This window comes from Bos indicus x Bos taurus, chromosome 16 (genome assembly GCF_003369695.1).
Source record: "Bos indicus x Bos taurus breed Angus x Brahman F1 hybrid chromosome 16, Bos_hybrid_MaternalHap_v2.0, whole genome shotgun sequence".
Taxonomy (NCBI): Eukaryota; Metazoa; Chordata; class Mammalia; order Artiodactyla; family Bovidae; genus Bos; species Bos indicus x Bos taurus.
In genome coordinates, this window is record NC_040091.1 from 3470722 (window position 1) to 3495728 (window position 25007).

Here is a 25007-nt window from a genome sequence, read left to right on the forward strand (position 1 = left end):
CACTCAGCCCTGCCCAGTCTTAAGACCTGCTAGGTTCCTCCTCCTCCCTCTCTTCCTTCTCCCTGCCCTCCTCCTCCTTTTCTCTGATGCCTTCCTGAACACCCTGGCCTGGGATCTCTTTCTCCTCAAAACCCCTTTCTTTGGACCCCTCCAGCCTGCACACCACTGTTGGCTTCTGGCAAAGGGAAGCAGGAAAGGGGGCATTGGTGCTGGAAATCCTTTCGAAAGCACAGATGAATTTGGATGACATGGGACTGTTTCCGCCCTTGTGGGCAGGCTTTATACAGATGGGGCTTAGATGTTAGGGGAGTTCCCATTGACAGAGGAGAAAAGATCCCTCCCTTTACTGGAATGTAAGATCTGTCTCTCTCCCCATATGTTGCTTGTCTTCATCTAGACATGGGTGCTGAAGGGAAGAAGGCCCTGGGAGCTTTCCCAATCCTGAGTGTCTATGTATAAAAATGAGAGCCCAGCAGCCTGTCAGCCTCAGAAAGCTTTGTTCAGAAGGGGACCTGAGGACCAGGCAGGTCCAAATCTCTCATTTTGTGGACGAGGAAACTGAGTCTCAGAGGTGGGACTTTGAGCTAGGCCTTTGACTCCAACTCAAGTGCTCCTGTTGAAAAGGTCCCAGACTTTTCAGAGATGACCCTGATTCTTCTCTGTGGCATCCCTGAGTGGTATCGGACACCCCGTGACCTTCCATCCCAGCCAGTGATACAGGATGTCCAGGTTCTGCTTTTCCTCCTGAGGGCTCTGTGGGAGGTTCTGGCTCCTCCCCGGGCCTGGACTTTCCCAGGACAGGGACAGACAGAGCAGAAACCTGCAACCCCCTGAGCTGCCCCAGCTCCTGGTGAGGAGGTGCCCCAGTCATACTTCCTAATTCCAAGACTAGGGGTTGAAGCTGGGTGGGGCTTCAGAGGGGAGGTTACTTCATCCCCAGCCAGTCCTTCAGGCCTGGAGGAGAGGGGGATGGGAGGGAGAGACGGAAAACGGTGAGCTGGCAGCGTGGTGGGAGCCACCCCTCCTAGATAGCTCCCGGGGTTCTCAGAGAGTCCAGGGCCTCCCAGGGACCCCCAGAAAGGGCTCCTACAATGCCTGGTTGGGGTACGAAGGTGAAAGAGGGAGCAAGAAAGGGAGGGGGTGTAGGGAACCCGAAGACTTGATCCCTGGTTAAACAAACACACAGCCCTGCCAAATGATGTCAGCATGGCTGAAAAAAGTCAAGTGCTCTATTGCCATAGGCATGTATCACCCAGCCTGCCTCCCATCAAACGGTGTGGGCCCCTCCAGAGCCCCCCATCCCCCACTGGATCAGGGACAAACAGCAGGTGCCATGTGACAGTATGGAGGAACAAAAGGGTGCCCCGCCCCTCCCCAGTGTGGATGCACGGAAGGCAGGTCCTGAGTCACCGGAGGGACCTAGAGGGGGGCGTGGGGCTTAAGGGCAGCAGAAGGTGAGAAGAGAAGAGAGAGGGCAGGAGAGGTGGGTGTCTGGACAGTCCCCAAGGCTTGGCAGGGGACTGGGGTCACATCTGGGGCAAGGGGGATTGGGGGTTTTGCAGAGCTAAGGAGCTGGGGGTGGGGACAGAGGGAACTGGACTCCATCAGGAGTGCACAGACGGAGCAGACACTCCTCTTGGGTTCTTCCTCAGAATCTTAATCCCCCTGCAGTGAGCTCATTCGAAAGAAAGCCCACTGTAATCTCCTCCCAGTTGTATTTCTGACAAGGTCTGTCTACAGTGCCCATGGGAATACTGTGGGCTTGGAACGGTGCCCGGCCATGGTATGTGAGCAACAAATTTGCACTGTGCTTATAATCACTCCGATTACCCTGGAGGGGTCTCTTCATCACGCCTCTGTAACCTCAGGCAGGTCATTCTGCCTTTCTTGGGCTTCTTTTTCCACTCTGCTCTTACTTGCCTCCCACCCGCCCTTCCCCATGCCCTTATTCCTCCGAAAGTTTCCAGGACTGGTGAGAGGCAGAATGAAATGAAATGAAAGTCATTTCAGAAGGGCAGGACACCTGGGGAGCAGAGAGCTGCAGAGCCCGTCTGTGGGGTGTCAGTGGCCTGGGGGTGATCCCGTCATTGTGGCCCAGGCTGACTTCCTCCTCAGCCCTGCGGGTGTGTGTGTGTGTGACTGGAGGGGAGTCCTTTGATGTGCACACGTGCCAGGCACGGGAACAACCCCAGCTCGGCCAACCCACCTTGGTCTTATCACTGGTCCCTACTTGGGCGATCACTGTGTCCTGGGCAGAGGAAAGGTCACTTTCAGGCTTCCCCTTTGCTCTAGCTGCTGGTTCCTCCCCGTCTCACCCAGGGTGGGAGCCAGAGGGAAAGGCTGGGTGCTGGGGTGTGTGTGGTGGGAGCTGGGGATGGGAGAGGAGGGCTGGGGTCTCAGCTGGTGACTGCGTCTCTGGCATGAAGGAGTGTGGGTGGAGAGGCCTGTGAGTTTCCAAGACCTTTTATCAACATTCCTTTTATCTCTACTGCCTCCATGTTTCTTAGGCAAATTTCCCACCCCTTCTTTACCCTAGGCCAATTCTTTCACCAGTAGTGCTAGGGGAGAGCGTGAAATCTCCCTGTGTTGCCTTCTTGCTTTCCGGCTGTTCTAGGACCTGGCATCCCCCCCGGGGGGAATCCCTGCCACCCACCCCATCCCACTGTTCATCTCTAAGCTCGCGAACCCCCTCTCTGCTTTCTCGGCCCCAGACAGCTGCTGGGCTGAGGAATCAGCTCCAGCAGGAAGGCACTTCCCAGCAGTGAGACCTGACCAAGGTCATGGGTGCAAGAAACCCTTCAGGTCAGGCTCCTGAAGGTCTGTATGGAGATTAGGGTTAGTCTTGTGCACCTCTTGGAAGCAGCTGGGTGTCCAAGGACTCCAGTGAGGGGCCCGCTGTTCTGGTTTAAGAAATCTGGAGCTTCCTCAGTGCTGACCTGGTCACTCATTCCCTCGGGGACTTCCCTGGGATCAGATGTGGGTTGGTTGATTTAGCTCAACACACATTCACTAAATACCTGCTTTGTGACCATCCCTTGAAAGACTCTGGACACCAGGAGATAAAAATGAATCCTCCTCTGTCCCCCAGGCTTTCATACAAATGAGTCTTCAGGTTGGTCGCCCAGGCTCTGGGAGGCGCCCACAGAGACCATCCTGGTGCTGAAGGAGCTGTGTGTGCCAGTCTTGGTGTTGCCCAGGGAGGGTCTTGCCGGATCCCGAATGCCAGGGCCGAGAGAGGCCGGGAGGGCCGTGCCAGAGGGGTGTCAGTGGGAGTGATGCCGTTGGGAGGAAGGCCTCTCTTGGCTTGCCCTACTTGGCATGCTGTGCCTCCCCAAGGGGCATGACCTTAAAGCTGGTCTTTCTCTGGTCCTCAGGCTCAGTGCGGTCAAGTGTAAGTGGGGGAGCTTGTGCTCAAATGACAGATTGGCTTGGCCGAGCCTGGGGACCCTGTGAGCTCATTGGAAGGAGTGGGGGTCCTGCCTGAGGGTGATTTGGGCCCCCTCCGAGCTGTCGGATGAGGAGTTAGGAGCTGGCCCAACCCGAGTGAAGCATTCACCAGGGAGTCAGGTTGCCGCTTCCTGCTGCTGCCTGCCTGCCTGATGGAGCCCTGCTTGCTGTCTCTAAGCCTCACTTTGCCCTCCAACCTCCTCCAACCTCTCAGGACTCAGGGGGCACAGGGGACAGGGGGCAGGTGCCTTGAGCAGGTGGAGAAGCAAACAAGTGAGAGAGAACGCCTTGGGGCAGAAGGACAGGGAGACAGTCGCACAGAGACTGGAGAGCCAAGCATTAAGAACCTGCTGCTTCCAAGACTTGCAAAGAAGGAGAGGTGCAGCCAGCAGCCTCGAAGGCCAGCGCCCCAGGGAAGGTCCAATATTTTTGGTCTTTCGTCTGCAAAGGGAAGAAGCCCGTGCAAAGCAGCCAGCTGTTTCTCCTCACCCCATCTGGGGGTCTGGCGGGTCTCTCCGCTGGAGCTTCTGTCCTGCACACTCCCTTGGCCCCTGGCCCTGCAGCTGAGACCTTCACATGGAAGTGAGGGCCCCAGGGGCTTCTCAGGGCTAAAGGGCTGGGCGCTGTTCTCAGACCCTGGGGGGCCGGAGCCTGCTCCCCACAGGTGCTCAGGTTGGCAAACAGCTGCCGCCGTGGCCAGCTGGTCCCTGTCATCCCTCCCCTCACGGACCCTCACCCCCGCCCCCCTCCAGGGATGACCCCAGTCCAAGGGGCGCCTGGCTGGTGCTTACCGGTGGGTGAGCAGGGCCGTCTGGGCAGGGCTGCAGGCGTGTCTGGGGAGCGGGCAGCCGAAAGGTGTGTGAGAGGTGTGCGAAAGGGCTCTGCTCAAATAATCCAGGGAGGCGTTTATAAATAACTTTACCTCAGGGCCGCGGGGTGAGCCCCGGCTTCCGATTGGCTCGGAGGGGAAGTGGTTTTGAACACTACACCATAGCTAAGCCTGGGGAGATAGGAAAAGGAGATAAGGGAAGAAAGGTCCCAAATGAACAGCCCTTTTTTTGTTTTGCCCAAGGAGCAGGGCTGTTTGATGGGAGCTTGGCACTTCCTAAATCCACCCTGGAGACAATAGGTCACATTCAGCGGCCCCGGCCCCACTGGCTCCCCTGGGCCAGCCAGCCGTGGCTGAGGAGGGGTCAAAGCAGACCCCTCTCCGAGCTTGCTGTCCTGCTGCTTCTGGGGTCAAGCCACATGGCCTCTTGGACAAGGGGACGCATTGAGGCCACCCAAGGGGAGGGGGCCTGGGGCTTCTTGCTTTGAAGGTTGGAGACTTGGGGTGTTACAGGGGGACAGTAGAGCTCTGAAAACCCCTGAGGAAGGCTGCAGGCCACTTTTGGGGAGGCCTGAGGGCCTTTGAGAGGTTTGGGGCAGTTGTGGAGACCTGGCTCGCAGGTCCATCCCCAACCTTAAGTCACTTGTAAGTTCTGTGTCTGGATTGATGCCCTCCTAACTTCCCAGGTAGGGTGTGCGGGGTGCATGGGGGTTTGGGATATGGTAAAGACCCTCAAGAAACTGGAGTGCCAGCAGTTATATGGTGGCCTGAAGACTTGCACATTTCTGTCACAGGCCTCTGTCACTTCAATCAATGAGTTAATGCCCATCGGTTGTGGCTCGGCTCATGTTGCCATGTGCCTTCTGGGTTAGAGCTGCCCACCCACTCCATGCCCACTGAGCATTGTTGAGAACCTCAGAGAGGGCAGAGAGGTGGGTTAGGGGAGTTTCTTGACGTATTTCCTGAGAGAGGGAGTCCCCAGCTGGTGCCAGAAGCCCCTTCCTTCTCATATCTGGGGCGGTACTGTGTTAGTCTGAATTGTCCTCTCATCTCTCCAGAAGACAACAGAGGCTCTGAGATGGGTTGGAATCAGTACAGGGGGTTTCAGTAAGTCCCCCTGGAAGCTAAGGAGAAAGTCCCACTGAGAAGATGAAATGAGCTAGCTGCAGCACATAAAAAGAATTCAATAAAAAATGTAGGGTTCTTTTTGCTGCATAGCATGTGAGATCTTAGTTCCTTAACTGGGGATCGAACCCATGCCCCCTGCATTGGAAGCAGAGTCTTAACCACTGGACCGCCAGGGAAGTCCCACGATAAATATTTGTTGAATGAATGAAAGAATGAATTGTCTGCAAGCCCAGCCCAAGGGAGAGTTTGCAGATGCATTGCTCTTGGGGATGAGGGTAACACCCAAGGTCACTCAGAGTTGTCAGGGTGTAGCCAGGGGCCTGAACGAAGCTGGCCTGAGAATGCCCTGCCACTTGCCGAAGGCAGGGTATGTGTGTGGACGCTTCCTCCAGCAGCCCTTCCCCAGGCCCCCGCACAGGCTTAGCTGTTGTGTTCCACGGTTCCCTCTGCTTCATCATAGTAATGAAGCACTGGTCACAATGGATGGAAATTATGTGTTCAGTTACTGTCTTTCTCCAAGGACTGTGAACTCCACGAGGAGGGTAGGGCAGTGCCTGTTCCATTCACTCCTGCATCCCTATCATGTAATGCAGTGCCTACCACTTAGTAAAAGTTCAGTATAGATTTGTGCAGTGGGTGAATGACTGTGTGATGAAATCTTCAAACAAAGCAGAGTCAGAGGTCCAGAACTGGCACATCCATCTCGTATTGCCCAGGGGCATGGGTAGCATGACCTGGTCTAAACTTTGCACAGATGAGTTATCAGTGTTAGTCGCTCAGCTGTGTGCAACTGAGACCCCATGGACTATAACCCACCAGGCTTCTCTGTCCATGGGATTCTCCAGGCAAGAATACTGAAGTGGGTAGCCATTCCCTTGGGATCTTCCCAGCCCAGAGATTGAACTCAGGTCTCCTGCACTGCAGGCAGATTCTTTACAGTCTGAGCTACCTTATCAGACTCTCCCTATAGCCAGGTAACCATGAGTACCAAGAATAAACAGGTAAGTTCCCTTGCTGGGATACCATGCCTGCGAGGGAAGTCTTTCGGTTGTACTTTGGTTCTTTTAGTGCAGAGAATGTACTGTCCAACTGTCTGAAGCATCTAGGACTGCCTGCCTGCAGGTACATTTCTCTCTTTTAAATGACCCACGGACATTTTGGTCTATCGATTGATCTAGTGTGAGTTTTGTTAATGTGAGTCAGTCTCTCCTGAATCTGATTGACTTTCGATAGTGACACTGGGCTTTCAGACAGGTTATCTGGTTTAATTCTCATAGCAACCATGTGATGTAGTCATGTTACTGTCATTTTTAGGAGGAGTAAACTGAAGTTGAAACTAAAGTGAAATAACTTGCTCAAAGTCACAAAGGCTTGGATTCAAGAGGCAGAAATCCAAACTGGATATTATGGCTTCAAATTCTATGCTTAGTCCATTTTATCATTTTAACTTTGACCTACAAAGCAAAGGATGACATTCACCTTTTAAGACTCCACCTTTTATACACTTTCAGCCTCCCCATCAGGTATATCTTCCAAGATAACTTGGATAAACATGGCTGAGGCCTACAGAATGGGGCTGGCAACTTGTTAACGCTCCTCCCTAATCCTTCTCCAACCGTCTTAGCAAAATTCTGGGAAGGTTGATCTTTTATAATAGTGACAGGAAGCATAGAGCCTAGAGGGTTCTCTGAAGTCACCAAGGGAGATAGACGGAGCCCTCAGAATCTGGGGAAAGCCAGATCAGAGGCTAGAGAAGCAGAGGACAGGAGGGAGAGGCAGATGGCTCAAAAGGACATCTTAGGGGTATCTTGGATGGAGTTAAATTATGAGACAGAGGGTAGGTGGGGAGAAAACAAAGGTGGGGAGAGACAGATGGCAGAAATGACAACACAGAGAAGAGGCAGACTCAGAAACCAAGAGCAAGAGGCAAAGAGCAAGCACATCAACATCCCAGCAGCTCACAGTCCTGATTGTTGTTAAATCATTGTCCATTTTTTATGGTAAAAACATTTCAGCATCAACCCTGTACTTTCTTGGAGCATACAGATTCTCCTTTGGTAACAACCTTACCCTTAGAGTTGAAAACTGTATTCATCCATCCATCCATCCATTCATTCACTTAACTTAACCATTGCCCAGTGCCAGGATGCTGCACTGGGGGTACGGAGATCCACGAGGCCCACCCCCTGCCCTGAGAAGATCTCACTCTGGGGGGAAGACAGCGAGGTGAAGAGACCCTCATCACATGCAATCACAGGAGCATAGCCATGCGGAGGAGAGGCTGTGGCGATGGTGGGGGGTGGTTGGGAAAGGCTTTCCCCAGGAGAGGACACAGAAGGGCCTATCGTGGCCAGAACCTGGGACTTGAGGTTTAAACCCCAGGTGGCCACTCCCAGGAGGAAGGGGGACAGGGACTGTCCTGGAAGCACTGTTTTTATAGAGGAGGGGTCCCAGCGTGTCTCCAAGCCTCTGACCCCCGACTCCATCCCAGGTTCTCCCTTTAAAGCCTATCCCTGAGTTTCCATCTGACCAGAGCTCCACCCTATTCTTCAGCAGATCTTAGAGCGGTGTGTGTATAGACACACATATGCTCATACCAAACAGATTTGGGGGATTTACTGAGTTATGCAGGTAAAGCCAAAGTAGTCACAAAGTACCCTTCTAACGATGTCACCTTGGAGCTGGTCCAGCTAAGGAGCAGCTAGTTTCCACACTAGTAAACTCCTCAAGAAGGAGACGAATCCTGCCACCTCTAGCCTTATCAGCACCTGCTGGCTTCTTGTACCTGTGCCCTGCGTGGGGCCTGGGCCAAGCGTGCAGGCAGGATCATGTTTTGGGCAGAGCAGCCCAGCAACTTAAGCAAACACCTCAAGGCTGGAGTCAGAAAAATCTTCAGCACCTTGCCCTGCGGTGGCAGGATCTGACCTGGCCCTGCAGGTACCAGTTTCCAGAGTTCCCGGGAGCTGGCAGGGCTGCAGGGGTACCCACAGAGAAGCCAGCTTGCACCTCTCTCCTCAGGGAAGCCAGAGCACAGAGCGGTGAGGATCTGAGACGGGTCAGGGGACAGGGGAGGCAAGGCGAGAGCCGGGGACGCCAAGCTGTGTCCAGTCTTAACTCAGGGAACCGGAGCTTCTGCCGTGTGCCTGGCACTGTGCTATGTGCTGGCGACCAAGACTGAAGACTGCCAGGCCCCGTGAGGCCGCGATCCTGAAGAGCAGGCAGAGGGAGGCTTCCGAGAGCACACACGGCCACAGGGCTGGCAGGCAGTATGTCGGAAGGAAGCTAAGGGGGGCTCTGAAGGCTGTAGAGTGAGGACAGGATCTGTCTGGAGAGAGTCAGATCAGCGCTGGCCAAGACCCCCTAGCATCTGGGACCAGAGGAAGGGGAATGTTGCTGAACCCTCAGATGAGGAGCGGAAGAAGAAGTCTCAGTTTACAGGTGAGAGAGAGATGGGAGGGACCTGCCCAAGGTCACCCAGTGAGGCCGTTTCAGAGCCCAGGCTGAGCGCGACCCAGGACCCCAACCTGGCCCTCCAGCCTGACCTCTCTCCACAAAGGGGGTGGGAGGTGGCTTTGTGACCCTCTCTCCCTTGTCCGTGTCACCCAGGGGCTCTCCAGAGACACCGGGTATCCAGAGTGCTGCCTGCAGAGGACTTCCCTGCTCGTGGGGCCTGGACACTTGGCCGTGAGGTTTGGGACAAGCAGGCCCACAGCGTCGGGCCTGGGAGCCCCGGTGTGCTAGTCCTGCAGCTGCCAGACAGAGAAGATTCTGCTCAGGGCCAGACCTTGGCGGGCTGGGTGAGGGTGTTCAAGGCACTTCCCACTGCCCTGGGAACCCAGCGAATGAGGCTGGAGGTGAGGCGAGGGTGAGTTCCAAGTCTAGTCACATTGACCACAATTCTGGCTTTGGGGCCTTAAGCCAAGCGTGTATTAGCCTGGTATAGGGGTTGCCTCCAAGAGGAGTATAGAGGCTGGGGTATAAGAGGACCCAGACCCCCTCCCAATTCTAGGAGAACTGAGATAGCTGGAGAAACAAGGCACTGGCAAACTTGGCTCCAGGGTCTCGCCCTACCTCCAGGGTCTAGCTTGGGCAGCGAGACAATTTGATCACAAGAGGGGCTTGACATTGCAAAGAAATTGAAAATGAGGTCTCCACATCTCCCCTTTCTTATCCCACATTTTCCAGGAAAGAATAAAACCAGAAGGTACCTATCACTCACCAGCCAGTCCCGTCCTCCCAGCTCTTCCTTCCCATCACCGCTGACCACACAGGCCTCTCTCTGAGTGCTGACAGCTGTGCTCTCTGAACCCCAACTGGCCAAAGGTGAGGTGGTCTAGGTCTTCTAGTTACTGTCTCCCCAGTAGCTCTTTGAAGTCAGTGACTATGTCACAGGTACATGAGAGGCATCAGGATGTACTGGGAAGAACAAAGACTTCAGGCTGAGATTCTGGCTCTGGGTTTGCTGGTCATGTGATCTTGGGCCAGTTTGTTCATTTTTGAGGCTCAGTTTGTTCACCTGTAAAAGGGGATACGTGACAAAAAGGAAATGCTCTTGTAAGGCAAGTTCCTTCCCTTGGGGCATGACCCCTCGCCTTTCGCGCATACCCATTACCTCTCCAATACCTGCTACCCTCAGCCCTTTGGCCCCACCCCAGCCAGTGACACCCTTTGCCACCCTGCACCTCAATGACCCTGCTCCCTCGTCTCAGGAGTCAGGAGTGTTGGGCTCCCACTTGCAGGCCTTGCCCTCCTGGCCTCCCAGGGATGCAGCCAAGTGGCAGACTAGGTTCAAGAAGGCTCTCCTCCCGAGTTGCTGCAACAAAACATCAGGGCATTAGTCACACCTGGGCCTTGGAGCCCCTACCCCCTTCCCCTCCTACCTCTGGGAGGTGCCAAGCAGAGAGGGTGTGAGCGTGAATGTCGGTGTGCGTGTGCACGATGTGGGCGCTGAACAAGTTGCTTTTCTAAAACAGAGTGGGGCTCAGGGCATGTATACACCCCTACTTTTGCCCGCCCCCCCACCTCACAAACTCCCCAGTTACTTTCTGCCTGTGGTCTTTGCCTCACCCTGCAGCCTGTGGGCTGGTGGGCTAGGGTGGGTCCCCTCACCCTCTGGGTCCTGGTGCCCTCCTACCTGAGGAATATGCCTGACTCTCGAGAGCTGAACCTGCACAAGGTGTGGGCAGCCCTTGCAAGAACAGAGCCTTGCAGCTGGGACTCCCCTCAGTTCATGTTGGAGAGAGGGATGGTGGAGGGGAAGGTGTCTCCCCGAGTTTTCCCCCAGGGGCTGTGTTTGGGCGATAAGTCCAGAAAGTTATTCCCCAAATAAGCCTTCCTTGCTGTGTTTTCTCAGCCCTCCAAGGTCAGGTCACCTAGCATCCTGATTCTGCCCTCTCCTTGCCCAGAACCAGCCATCACAGGCTCAGGCAGAGGAGGGAGCATGCTGGGGTAGGTTTTCAGCCCCAGAGAAGAGGTTGTCCACTCTTGGTAGGGGGCTGGGCCGGCTCAAGGCTTCAGCCCGGGACATGCTCAGAGCTCCTCAGTCCTGAGCAGCCTGAACACCATCCCTCTGGGAGTCTGGGGGTTGGGGCGTAAGATATGCATGGAATTCCCTGAGAATGTGGGAGAATGTGGTCCCAGAGGGACGGATGGTGCAGGAGGGGGCCTAGGCTAGTGTGCTGGGACCTCGGCTGGGGCTGTTTCTCTGGGTCTCCCAGCACAGCAGGCAGAGGCGGGAATGACGGAGGCTGGCCATGAGGCTCTGAGGTCCAAGGCTCAAGAAGCACATGTCCTAACTCCAGAGTGCAGGGAGCAGGCCACAGCACGGACGGCTTTGGAGGAGTCCCCAGGACAAGTTGGTCGCTGGGGCTAGTTCCTGTCAGCTGTCCAGGGCTGAGCTCCGGCCCGGGCTGCTCACAGAGCCGCATTGTTCCCTGGGAACTGCTTGAGCGTTTAGCTCGTCTCATCCTGCTGGTACATTCGTTGGCTGTGATTCCCACTGAGGACATCTTCAGAGGCAGGCAGGGCGCCAGGCTTGCGGGCAGGCCCCGGACTGCTCCGTCGAGCAGGGAGCTGGGAGAAGGGGCGCTCGCCAGCCTTCAGTGTGACCCTGGGGCTGTTTGCCAAGGGCAGTGGCAAGTCTGCCTGGGAAGTTCTGATGCCGCTGCTGGCCCTGCCAGGAGGCTGAGAGCAGACCCTGCTGCCAGCATGTCCCGGGGAGCAAGCTGTGTGACTGGGGCAAGCTGCTGAGCCTCTCTGATCTCCCGGCTTCCTCATCTCCAAGGTGAGAGCGATAGCAGCACCTACCGCAGAGTGATACCGGAAAGATTGAACAAGGTAACTCATGAAGCCCTTGGGCAGCAAGGAGGTCCAACCAGTCCATCCTCAAGGAAATCAGCCCTGAATATTCACTGGAAGGACTGATGCTGAAGCTGAAACTCCAATACTTTGGCCACCTGATGTGAAGAGCCGACTCATTGAAAAAGACCCTGATGCTGGGAAAGATTGATGGCGGGAGAAGCAGGGGACAACAGAGGATGAGATGGTTGGATGGCATCACCAACTCAATGGACGTGAGTTTGAGCAAACTCAGGGAGATAGTGAAGGACAGAGAAGCCTGGCGTGCTGCCATTTATGAGGTTGTAGAGTCAGCTCAGATATGCCTAAGCAACTGAACAACAGCAACAATTCAGGAAAAACATTTATCACAAGATCTGGCGATTTCCAGAGGGCCCACCCCACCCACTGGTCCTTTCTCTTCTCGCCTGTCCCCGCCCACCTTGAAATGCTCTCCTTCCTTCTCAGCTCTCCACGTCCTTCAGCTCAAGCCACCTGTCTCCCGTGCAGCCAGCCTGTTTGCTCCGACCGCGTTCAGACTCCTGCAGCTCTCTCAGGTGATAACTGCAACCAGACACTGGATCATGTGCTCTTAGGGATTTGGCTTTAATGGTTTACAAGGGACTCCCTTCCTGGATCATAGGATTTGGGTGTTTTGCTTCTATTGTGTCCTTCACAGACCAAAATGTCCTGAGCTTATTAATACCAGTGCTTACCTACGGACTGAGAGCCCATCCTGGGTCCTGCCTCAGGACGATTATAGGAGGACCATCATTCATTGTGGTTTCAGCCTTGCTCTGTGAGGGTCCAAGCTTTCCAGAAGGTGTGTCATTTTCAGCCACGTCCCAGCAGCTGACGAGACCCAGTCAAGGGTCACGACTGACCCCCATTTTGCCAGCTTGTGCCCCATCCCTCTGACTGAAGACCCACTTCCCCTCCAGGGCTGAGGTTCCTGTGGGCAGGCTTGGGAGTCCCTGGGCATCCCTGGGTAGGTTTTTCTGCTCTTAGCTCATTCTTACTCTGCATTGCACACTGGCCGTGGAGAGAGGGCCTCTCTGGAGAGTTCTGCTCTGCTGCCTCCTGGGGCTCCCGCCCTCGAGGTCCAGTGTCTCACTGTGCCCTGTGACCAGCAGCACTCTGTGCGTCCCACAGGAGCACGGTGGGTGCTTCCCTCCAGGCTGTCTGACACTGTGGTGGCCCAACCCCGGCGAAGCCATGGCACAGACTGCTAGCTCTCTACCACCAGCAACAGCATTGCTGTGGGCACGTGATGGCACGCTAGAGTCCATTTTCCAACCTCCCTGACTGTGTGACTGAGTGCGCACTAATGCAACGCAGAGCCAGAGGAGCTCCTTCCAGGTCTGGGCCTTGAGATGCTGGGGAAGTCTCCACGCTCTTTCCTCCTCCAGCCATGCTGGTGACCCAGCATCAACCGTGCACAACGACAGTGGCCTGGCAAACGGGAAACAACAGATGGAAAGGCTCTGAGCTCATGAATGACCTTATGAAGCCGAGGGCTCCAGTAGTCTTGAGACTGCTGTAGGAAGAAAGAGCGACTTTATTCTGCAGTCCACTGTGTGGGGTCCTCTCCATTCATTGTAGTTTGGTCTTTAACCCACACGTGGGCCCCGAGTATGATGAAAACACTGCCCTTCAGCTTTTGCTTGTAGTCACCACGGCTTGGCTCAGGAGAGAGAACGTAGACGCCCATTTCCTGGGTTCTCCTCCTCTGCCCCGGAGACTTGACCACAGGAACTCTTCCTCTCCTGTAAATAGAGGTCTGGAGGACCTCTGATTCACTGGCTTATCGGATACACCCAGTCTCTGGATCCCAATTTGGTCAGCTGGGACTCCCAGCCCTGTGCTTCCCAACAGCAGAATCATTTTTTTCCTCCTTTCCCTTTCTCTCTTTTTTAAAAAAGATTTTATTGAATTATTGATTTATAATGTTGTGTTAATTTCTGCTGTACAGCAAAGTGATTCAGTTCTATCTCTCTCTCTCTGTATATATATATACATTTTTCATTTTTTTTTTCCATTATGGTTTATTGCAAGATACTGAATGTAATTCTCTGTGCTATACAGTAAGAACTTGTTGTTTATCAATTTTATATAAAGTAGCTTGTATTTGCTAATCTCAAACTCCCAATCCTTCCTTCCCTGACCCTGACTCCTTGGCAACCGGAAGTCTGTTCTCTGTCTCCAACAGCAAAATCTTTATAGTTGATGCCCCCGGTTAAGGTGAGCCTTCCTGGATGAGGGCTCTACCCTCCTGCTTAGTTCACCTCTGTCTTCTGCTTAGAATGAGAAGATATGGGAAGGGCTGGGGGTCTTAGGGTTGGGAAAGAACCCCATGGATTGGTAGTTTCTAGTCTGCTAGGGTCTCCCTGGGATTAGCAAGTAGATGAAAAACGGAGTTGTGTTACTAACTAAGGTTAAGGAAAAATGGTGCTTTATATTTATAGAGCGCTTACAATTTATAGGGTGCTTTCCACACGCACCATCTCATCTAATTGTTGGCCACAGCCCTGTGGCGGGGACAGGGGCTATTCATCACTGTTTTGCATATGTGGAAACCAAGGATGAGTTACCCACGCCTGGGAAATGCCCAAGCTTGCATCAGACCTCTAGACCAGCTAGAAAGGGTTCCCGACTTTCTAGCTTTGTGCTCTTATGTCTCCACCCTGCCAGGCTGAAAAAAATGGTATGTTTTGATTTATGCTAAGGAAGTACCAGGCCTGCATTTCTTCTGAAAAGGGAAGGACTTCCTTGACGTGAGGGTAGGGGCAAGGGAGACACTTAAACCGGACTTGTCTAGAGACAAACAGTTGAATGGGATGTACAGTCCCTACTGGTGAACACTGTGAAGCCCCAGGACTTCCCTGAAGTTCCCAGACCAAATAAAGGGCTTGTTGTTTTTCCCTCACATCCTGTCGCCATCCAATTCCTGCCCTTACTCCAAGACTGCAAGGCAAACAGGTCTGCAGGCTTATATGGGGAAGGTAGGGCCTGGGCAGCGGGGAGAGATGTCCCAATGGGGTGAACCCCACTAGGCTGCTCCTGGAAAGTGTTAACTGAGAGAGTCCTCAGCCTAGGGAGACTTGGGGGGAGGGGGCAGAGATTGCTCTTTCACCTCCAGTGGCTCAGCCACACCAGGTACTTGGGCGGAGTGCAGGATAAAGGCCAGTGGAGAAGGAAGGTTGGCTTGACCCCAGGTGCTCCTGATTTTGCTGCCCCACCAATTACACAAACAGTCCTGAGCACCCAACATGAGCACACCCACATGTCTAGAACCACAGACCCCAGGTTCAGGCCCCGCTGGCTTCTTTAGTAAAGCAGCACACAGGATTTAAGTTAGACACAAAGGAGAACTTCCTGGAGTGAGGGTATTAGATCAGAGACTGGGCAGTGTGGAATCTTCTGAAGGAAGCTTGAGAGTCTCTGTAAATGTGGAAGAAATGTTTATCTCTCTGATTGTTGGGGCGAGGGAGACACTTCAGTTGGACTTGCCCAGAGGCAACCAGATGAATAAGATGTGCAGTCCCTACTGGCGAACACCTTGAGCCCAGGCAGAAGGAGAAGCAATAAAGGAACAAAGTAAAGAGGTGCACAGGACTCTCCCCCTTGCTTATTTCTGTACCTGGAAATGGGAGAGGGAGGAAATCTGGGGCTTGGAATACTGCAGTGGGGCACTGCTTGACTGCTGGACAGAAAGTTTTCAAAAAAGAAGACTCTTTGGTCCTTAGAACAGGGAAATGGTGAGGAGTCTGTGAGAAGGAACATTTCCCTGTATTCAGGAGGCCAGGGACATTGGGAGTCGTCATCAGATCGGCCTGGGCATGTGAATTCAGCAGGCAGAACAAGTGGGAAAGGGGTGAGGCAGGCTAGAGAAGGGGTGCTGGGCTCTCCGCTCACTTAGCCAGGCTCTACCGAGCCAAACCGACCGAGACCTGTGAGAGGGGCTCAGAAAGTCCTAAGGAGGTAGGATGATTCCTGGATACTCTAATTATTTTTATTTCCACATTTTATTAAGAAATATTTTAAACATACAGAAAGGCCGAAACAATTCTCCATTGAACACCTTATACCCACCACCTAGATTCTACCGTTAACATTTGCTGTATGTGCTTTATCACATGTCCCATTATCCATCCCTCTATCCATCTAATTTCTGGATGCATTTTAAAGTGAGGAGCAGGCCCTGAAAAAAATGCTAATTATTAGATACATGCAAATTGAAACTACAATCAGCTCACACCGGTCAGAGCTACCACCATCAAAAAATCTACAAATAATAGATGCTGGAGATAGTGTGCAGAAAAGGGAACACTCCTACACTGTGGGTAGGAATAGAAATTGGTACAACAGCTATGGAAAACAGTCTGAAGTTTCCTTTAAAAACGAAAAATAGAGTTACCATACGAGACAGCAATCCCACTCCTGAGCAAATATCTGAAAAAGATAAAAATTCAAATTCGAAAAGATACATTCACCCCAATGTTCACAGCAGCACCGTTCATAATAACCAAGACATGGAAGCAACCTAAGTGTCCATCGACAGACAAAGAGTAGAGAAGGTGTGATATATGTATATGCATCATACATATGATATATATAATGAAGTATCACTCAGTCATTAAAAAGAATGAAATATTGACACTTGCAGTAACACGGATGGACCTAGAGATTAACATACTAAGAGAAATAAGTCACACATAGAAAGACAAACACTGTATGTAGAATCTTAAAAAACATAATACAACTCTATTACAAAACAGACTCACAAACAGAGAAAACAAATATATGATTAGTGAAGGGGGAAGGGGAGGGGGAGGGATAAATTAGGAGTTTGGGATTAATAGATGCACCCTGTATAGCACAGGGAGCTATATTATAAATCTTGTAATAACCTATAACAGAAAAGAATCTGAAGCTGCACACTTGAAACTAACACAATATTGGAAATCCACTATAGGTTAATATAACACAGAATTTTAAAAAGTGAGGTGCGGACATCAGTACCCATTTAGGCCAGTACGTCAGCATCATATCATGAACAAGAGGTCAATATTTGTTGCAGTTATTTTTTGTGTGTGTGTGATAAGGTTTACACACAATGAAACACACAGATCTCGTGTGCCAGGGATGAGTTCTGACAAGCGCATACACCTGTGCAACTCAACCCCCATCAAGCTACAGAACACGGTGATGACTTCAGAAAGTCCCCTCAGACTCCTTCCTAAGAAGTCCCACCCCCCCCCCAAAAAAACCTCTTCTGATTTCTTTCTCCCGTAGATTAGTTTGGCCTTTCTGTAACTTTATTCACACAAATGAAACCATACAATTGGATTTCTTGGGAGGGCTTCTTTCCCTTCACATAGTGGATCCTGCATTCTTTGGAAAAGAGTCTGTTTTATATAAAGTCAGACTTTTTTTAAACCAGCAGGAAACACGTCCCCAAATCTAATCTTCGTTACAAGCCGGGACACTGTGTTTACGAAGGCATGCGCGACATCTCAGTGCCCATTCTGGGTGTCCTTGACCAGCTAAAGGTAAACAGGGCTGCTCCCACTGGCTCCAGAGAGCTGTGAGTGGGTGCGGGGAGGCTGGCAAGACTTCTGAACCCCCAGCCTACTCCTGCTGCTGTGAACTGAGCTGGCCTTTCGGGGTCCCCCAACCCTTATATCCTTTCCCCACTCTGGCACTGAGGATCCTGCCTTCTCACCCTCCCCTCCTCCCTAACCCCCACCAGGAGGATCTGATAACCAGTCATTTACACTAGATAGCTGATAGTCTGGTTACACTGTAACTGGACCACCTTCCACCGAGGTGCTGCCTCTACCGATATTGACTTGTCCCCTCTTTTATCTCCCAACGTGGCCGACAGGCTCCCGGTTCTGGGCCTCTCTGACTCCCACCGAGGCTCCCTAAGGACAGGCAGCCCCGCGGCCCCCACTGAGCTGCTGTGCTCTGACGTCATGGATTTTTAGTCATTCCTGGAATCAGTCACAGGTACAGCACAGGAGGCTCAACTCTGTGATGACACGCAGGCAATGCTGTGCAGGAGACGGAGGAGGGGCGGAATGCTCTGTCTGGGGGGCCAGTTCCGCGTCCTCCCCTGGGGGGAGACGGGTCACCATCCAGAGATGACGCACAAAAACAATCATCATAAATAAAGGTTGAAACATACTGAGATCCAAAGGTGGCTGCCGGAAGACTCAGGAAAAAAAAACAAACTAGGCAAGCGGACTGTGAGGACCCAAACAGTTTCAGAAGTGTCGCTCAAGGAGCATCTCCTCACAAGTGCATGTGCGTGAGGCATCCCACTACCCACCGGGTCTGGGTCCCACCCTTCCCATCCCCCGCTAACCCCCTGCGGGGTCTCTGCAAGGCTCTAGGATCTGGCAGATTTCCTCCTCACCTGGGGGGTTCTCTGACTCCCCCAGCCCACCAGCAGGCCCTGGAGATGAGACTTGTGCAAAGGCATTTTAGGCACTGCTGGGAAACGGGATCTGAGGGACCCGGAAAATCACTCTGAGTGCATTCTGCTGGCCCCCGAAGGGAAACCAAGTTGTCTCTTTCAGCAGGACATTGGTTATGGGAGAGGGCGCTGAGTGGGCTGGAGCCCGATCTGCAAACCCCGCTCCCATCCCCACCTCTCCCCGCCAGAGCCTCTGCTTCTGGGCAGAGCGAATGAGCTGGGGACGCTTCTTTCTGGAACAACGAGTCCGGGTTAGTTCCGGACAAGCTCTCAGCATCAGGAGGCCACCTCAGAATGGGCACAGGACTCCTTCTCTCCAGGTCTTCCCTTCTCAGAGCTGGGCTCCCTGCCCTCTCCCGCCCTAGCACAGTGGTTCTTTGCCCCAGCCTCCATCCTCATCTTAAGCACAGTTAGGTTTCCCCAACTGGTCTATACTTTAAACACCTGGAGGGTTCAAAAAATTCTTAGGCTTTGTCCCTAGATATTCCGACTCACTGTGTTTCCGGGGACCTGGTCATGAGTATTCTGTAGACTATTTAAATACTCAGCTAGGTAAGGGAGGCCCAACCATAGCCCTAACCCCACCTTCTTCCCTCCCTAGACTCCCAAATATGTGTTTTGTCTCCTGGCACAAACGATGCGATTTTGGTTGGTAACTGATGATCTTTCACATCATCACTTTTAAAATGAAAAATTCTCTGAAATGTCCCTCTGTCTCCTGTGTCGTTTCCACCCTGATACTGACACCTGTCATCTCTGTCACCAGCGGTATCACTGAATGAGACATGTCCCTGTCTTCTGGAGGGTTCCTTATCTGCTGAGGCTCTGAATGCACACCTCCCTGAGGGGAGAGAGAGCGGATCCACCTAGTTCTAACCAAAAGAGAAGTGATCAGACTGGGGATTGGCTCTGAACCAAGCTCCTCCTCTGAAAGCTGACTTCTCCCGTTCTTTTCTTGGGAGACTCTTCACAGTTCTCAGTGGAAGGAGGGCGTGGATAAGGCATACCAAACTCATACCCCTGGTTTGTTCCCAGGCACTCTCCACTTTCTGAGCTTTTTAAACAGTGGAACCAATAATACCAAATTGATCTGAAATCTCTGCTGAGAAAAATATGCACCACCAACAAACCTGCATTACATTTTTGGGCTCTAACCTGATCCTGGCATTTGTAGTGGGGTGGGGGGAAGATAGAAGCTTTAGGAAGAGGATGAGCAGTGTCTAACTCTAAAGTACAATTCCAAATACGAGTGAAGGAGATTGGATTGGATTGGACTCATTGCAGTCTCTTCGTATAGATTCTGCTGAATGGATGAACAAACTGTAAGCGTGTGTGTGTTTGATACACCTGAGTTATAGCTTGCAAGTTACTTCCTCCTTCTCTGGCTAAGGACAAATAGGGAAAGAGCCTACTAATACTGAGGTTGTTAAAAAAAAAAAAAATGACGTCTATAGAAAATCTCTTCGAAAGGTCAATAAGATCAAAATATTTTTTTTGTAAGCGACCTTGTTTAAAGAGCTTCAGGCATTTTGTCCTTCACTGGTCTAGCCCAGTTGCAGGCCTGGGAGTGAGGTAGTGGAACAGAGACAGAGGCCAAGAGAAATACCCAATAGGAGCCTAGAACCCCCTGATGCTGCCAGTGGAATCACTTCTCTGCCTGACCTCAGCACGGTTCCCCGCCTAAAGGAAAGTGGGAGCTTTAACTGGGGGGCACCGGAGCCACAAGGAGCTCTAGCTGGAAGACATTGGCTCCAGCTGCCCTGAGCCTCCCCAGGAAAGGACTCGCCCAACGACTGAGCGCTCCAGCTGCTGCCTGCAGGCTAGAGTCAACCCTCTACTGCTCCAGGCCCTGGGGACTTTTGACAGCTCCTTGCATTTTCTCCTTCAGTTTTACACTCGTCAAAGGTTGTGCTTTTTCACTTCTATCATACACAAAACATTCTCGCCTTGTGTGTTCTTTTTTCTGCTAATGAAAATAATTCCAGCTCGTTGTAAAAATTTCAAGTGAAATAATGTGCAAATAAGAAAGCAAAAGCTTCCGTAATCTAATTTTCTGAGATAGCCAGCCTAGCACCTGAGGGTACACCCTTCCAGATCTTTCTCTAAGCATGCACAAACAGCGTACACACCTTTGCTCATGCTGTCTACACCTGCTTCCTGGAGCGGCATTTCTTCTCTCTTGCTAGACTTACCTCTGTACATACTTCTGAACTCAGCCCACTTGCTCCACCTGTCGTCCCCTAGCCTGGACCAGGTGCCCCTCCCTGGGCTGCCTGAGCCCCTGTGAGCCTTATCAGAGCACCTACCAGGGTGAATGTTCAAGTCCTAGTTGATGTGTCTATTCCCTGCCCGCCCCCACCCCCCAACTAGAATACAGGTCATGCAGGTTAGTGGCTAAGAGGTGAAGGCCAGGGAGGACCCTAGCCCCACTTGCAGCCCGGTCCCTCTGGCTCTGCTGACTGTCCTTGTCGCTCGAGCAGCCTCAGTGCCTAGCACCCTGCCTGGTCTGTGGTTGGTGCTCAGTAGTTGTTTGTTGAGTAAGTAAGTGAGTGAGTCAGTGGTTCTGGGTCACAGAAGCTGTCCCCACCGTGGGACTTTTATGCACAGGTGGAAGGCTACAGAAACCAGCCAAGAACAGCAGATCTCCACGTTGCCTGGTTCCAAGAGCTACCACTGGTTTACAGTGGTTGTATAACTTTGGGAACAGTCTTCTCGAGATATTGTGAAGGTTAAAAATTCAAGGAGTGAGGTTTCCTCCCACTGCCTACAGTGGCCACTCTCCCACTCCCACTTAGGAGGCCAAGGGCCCTTTTCCCTTAAGCCCAGTGAGACACAGAGAGCTCGGGTCTCTAACAGAGCTTGGTGTGACAGGCTCCGAGGCCAGAGCTCCAGACGTGTCAGCTGTGTGACCTCAGGCAGGTACCCTAACCCCTCTGAGCCTCACTCCCCAATATTAAAATTAGAATGCTACTAATTATACCTACCTCACAGGTTGCATGCCTGCGTACTAAGTCACTTCAGATGTGTCTGACTCTTTGGAACCGCATGTACTGTAGCCCACCAGGCTCCCCTGTCCATGGGATTCTCCAGGCCAAGAATACTGGGGTGTGTTACCATGCCCTCCTCCAGGGGGTCTTCCCCACTCTGGGATTGAATCGGTATCTCTCATGTCTCCTGCACTGGCAGGTGGGTTCTTTACCACTAGCACCACCTGGGAAGCTCTACCTCAAAGGTTGCTACTGCTGCTGCTGCTGCTGCTAAGTCACGTCAGTCGTGTCCGACTCTGTGCGACCCCATAGACGTCAGCCCACCAGGCTCTCCCGTCCCTGGGGTTCTCCAAGCAAGAACACTGGAATGGGTTGCCATTTCCTTCTCCAGTGCATGAAAGTGAAAAGTGAAAGTGAAGTCGCTGAGTCGTGCCCGACTCTTAGCGACCCCATGGACTGTAGCCCACCAGGCTCCTCCATCCATGGGATTTGCCAGGCAAGAGCACTGTAGTGGGTGCCATTGCCTTCTCCGACCTCACAGGCTAGAGGAGACTAAATGAGATACAAATGTGAGAGTGCTTTGACCTTTTGTAGCTCTTTAGCCTATATTCCTCCCCGTGGAGTTCACAGTCAGATCAGAGTGCTAGGAAATCGGGACTCTTTAGCTCTGTCCTTGTCCCCTGAGGTGACCTTGGGACTTTCTGTGAAGTGGAGGTGGGAAGGGACATGGGAACACATGGTCCCTAAGACCGCTTCCAACTCTAGAATTCTATATGCTCTGAAGAGTCAAATGCCCTGGATCCTCATACCACCATTTGGATGTGAGCACAAAGGTCTCTGCTGGTGGCCAGCATGACCAGGGAGGGTCTCTTTCTTTCACCAAAGCCCTTGAATAGGAATTTTGAAGGGCTTCCCTGGTAGCTCAGCTGGGAAACAATCTGCCTGCAATGCAGGAGACTCCGGTTCGATCTGGCGAACACTGATTGGCAGGCCATCACTGGCATGCCCCCAATCCTGAATTTCTATGGTGGGCCACCATCATACCAGCTGGTACTAGAAAATCCTCAGCTAGTTTCCAAGTTCCTAGAGAGGGATGGATTTGGGAATGGTGTGTGTGATGTGTCTTTTATGATATTTTTGGCTTCTTTCAGTTCAGTTCAGTTGCTCAGTCATGTCTGACTCTTTGCAACCCCATGAACCGCAGCACGCCAGGCCTCCGTATCCAACACCAACTCCCGGAGTCCACCTAAACCCATGTCCATTGAGTCGGTGATGCCATCCAGCTATCTCATCCTCTGTCATCCCCTTCTCAGCCTGCCCCCAATCCCTCCCAGCATCAGAGTCTTTTCAAATAAGTCAGCTCTTCACATCAGGTGGCCAAAGTATTGGAGTTTCAGCTTCAACATCAGACCCTCCAATGAACACCCAGGACTGATCTCCTTTAGAATGGACTGGTTGCATCTCCTTGTAGTCCAAGGGACTCTCAAGAGTCTTCTCCAATACCACAATTCAAAATCATCAATTCTTTGGTGCTCTGCTTTCTTTATAGTCCAAATCTCACATCCTTGTAGTCCAAGGGACTCTCAAGAGTCTTCTCCAATACCACAATTCAAAATCATCAATTCTTTGGTGCTCTGCTTTCTTTATAGTCCAAATCTCACTGGAAAAACCATAGCCTTGACTAGATGGACCTTTGTCAGCAAAGTAATGTCTGTGCTTTTTAATATGCTGTCTAGGTTGGTCATAACTTTTTTTCCAAGGAGTAAGCGTCTTCTAATTTCATGGCTGCAGTCACCATCTGCAGTGATTCTGGAGCCCAAAAAAATAAAGTCAGTCACTCTTTCCACTGTTTCCCCGTCTATTTGCCATGAGGTGATGGGACCAGATGCCATGATCTTCGTTTTCTGAATGTTGAGCTTTAAGCCAACTTTTTCACTCTCTTCTTTCACTTTCATCAAGAGGCTTTTTAGTTCCTCTTCACTTTCTGCCATAAGGGTGGTGTCATCTGCATATCTGAAGCTATTGATATTGGCTTCTTTGGAACCTGATTATTTAAGGCTAGGATCAAACAGGTAAGTTGTAGAGTTGCTTTTGGGGTACATGGGGTCTAGGTGATGAGAGAAGACTGACAAGTGACCCTGATGCAGGGAGCAGGCTGGAGTCTGCGGGCTTAGAGAGATGATCAGGGTTTGGGTATGTAGAGGGAGCACGTGGGCGTGGTGCAGAGGACAAGCCAGCTGAGACAGGGATATTGAGTCAACTGTACCTGCGCTTGACTGATCAAGCACTCATAGCCTTCTCAAGGGCACTCTGGAGGTGGGGATCATTAGCCCCACTTTACAGATGAAGAAATTGGGGCTCAGAAATGCCTGGAGGCTGCCCTAGCTCGACTCTAAATCAACCAGGATGCCCGGGAGGCAGGCAGCTCCCCTGGGGTGCAATGGGATTGCACAGAGCTGCACAGAATCAAGGGTGGATTGGGACTGCGGTGGAGGTCCTGAGTTTGATGGGTCAAGGGGTGATGGGGCGTGGTGTTTGCTGCTCCTCTGCGGGTGGGACCTGACGGGTGGTGTCAGGAAGCTCAGGAACCTTGAGCTGGACTGTCAGTTTCAGGGGCCAGAATGACTGCAAAGGGCAGGGAGGCAGAGACTGGAGGGACAACCGGACAAGCTCACAGGTCACTAAGGGGCCACTCACTCGGAGGGGGGAGGTAGACCATTGCTCCATATCCCCCACCCAGCACCCAGCACCCTTCATCAGCTAGGCACCCAGCCTCTGCCCGCTAGTTGCCCTGGGTGGAGGAAAGCCTCTGTCAGTGTGGAGGCTGCACAGCATTCTTCTCTTGCAGCCTTCCTGCTCCTGCCTCCACTGGCTTCCTGACGCTCTGGGCCCCGGTGGGGGGAAACCTGGAAGAGGGCTTCCCTTTCCACCACCAGGACCAGCTCCAAGGTCCTGGTTGCTATCCAGCCCCCACCTCACCATTTGCCTCATGCCTGGCATGGGCACCAAGACCAGGTCTGCGCTCCTTGTAGGAGCCACCCATCTCTCAGTCAGCCCTTTGGTCCCCTGGAGAGACGGTCCATGGGCAGCATTCCTGGGCCATCAGCATCTGGGGGGCTTGCTAAAAAGAAGCTGGTTGGGTCTCACCCCAGATCCTTGGAATCAAAGCTGCTGAGGACGGGGCTCGGGAATCTGCGTTCTGAATAGGCTCCCTCAAGGAGTTCTGAGGGATGGTAAAGGGAAAGATCCAGGGCCTGAGCTCATCACACTGTACCCTGCCAGGAAGGGGTCATCTCCCGGGGTTCCGGGAAAGAGGCTGGGTTGATGGCGCTAAGATAAGACTGGTTGAATGAACAGAGTTTCAGACACCAGGCAGGGAGGCAGCGCCCTGGCTGCGGGCCCTTGAAGCGGAAGATTGCTCTCACCTCCGGGTGGCCACCCCCTGCCTCAGGCTTCTTCACACAAGAGCTCTCTCCCCTGCAGAGGAATGCGCGGCTTTGGGTCCAAGCAGGAAATCTGAGGAAGGGCTTGGAGATGGGCCAAGCGGAGAGCCAAGGAAGTGATGAAAGATATTTTTAGGATTACTTATTCCAGAAAAGGCTGAGGGGGCACCTTATCACCATCCAAGAGCTTGGAGAGGCTTACTTATTAGACTCTTGACCCGACAATCGGAGATTCAGTGGCAGCTTCAAGGTCTGGAGTGAGATGAGAGGACCGGACTCCTGAGGGCCTGACATGGTCCAGGAAGAGGCTGTGAAAGGCTCCATCCTGCTGTTTTTTGAGGACAGTTCATGCAGTC

The 25007-nt window shown here is 52.5% G+C and overlaps 1 long non-coding RNA gene across 3 annotated transcripts in view; it reads left to right on the forward strand.

Moving 5' to 3' along the window:
• Positions 1-11825, forward strand: part of LOC113906326 — a 49554-nt gene extending 37729 nt beyond the window's left edge. Inside the window, exons 6-7 of one of the 3 annotated variants that reach the window (XR_003514844.1) lie at positions 9011-9269; positions 9590-11825. This is a non-coding gene — a long non-coding RNA (uncharacterized LOC113906326). Of the gene's footprint in view, positions 1-9010; positions 9271-9589 lie in introns of those variants that run through there. The other 2 variants (XR_003514845.1, XR_003514846.1) reach the window with 2 other exon arrangements.
• Positions 11826-25007: the final 13182 nt, after the last annotated feature.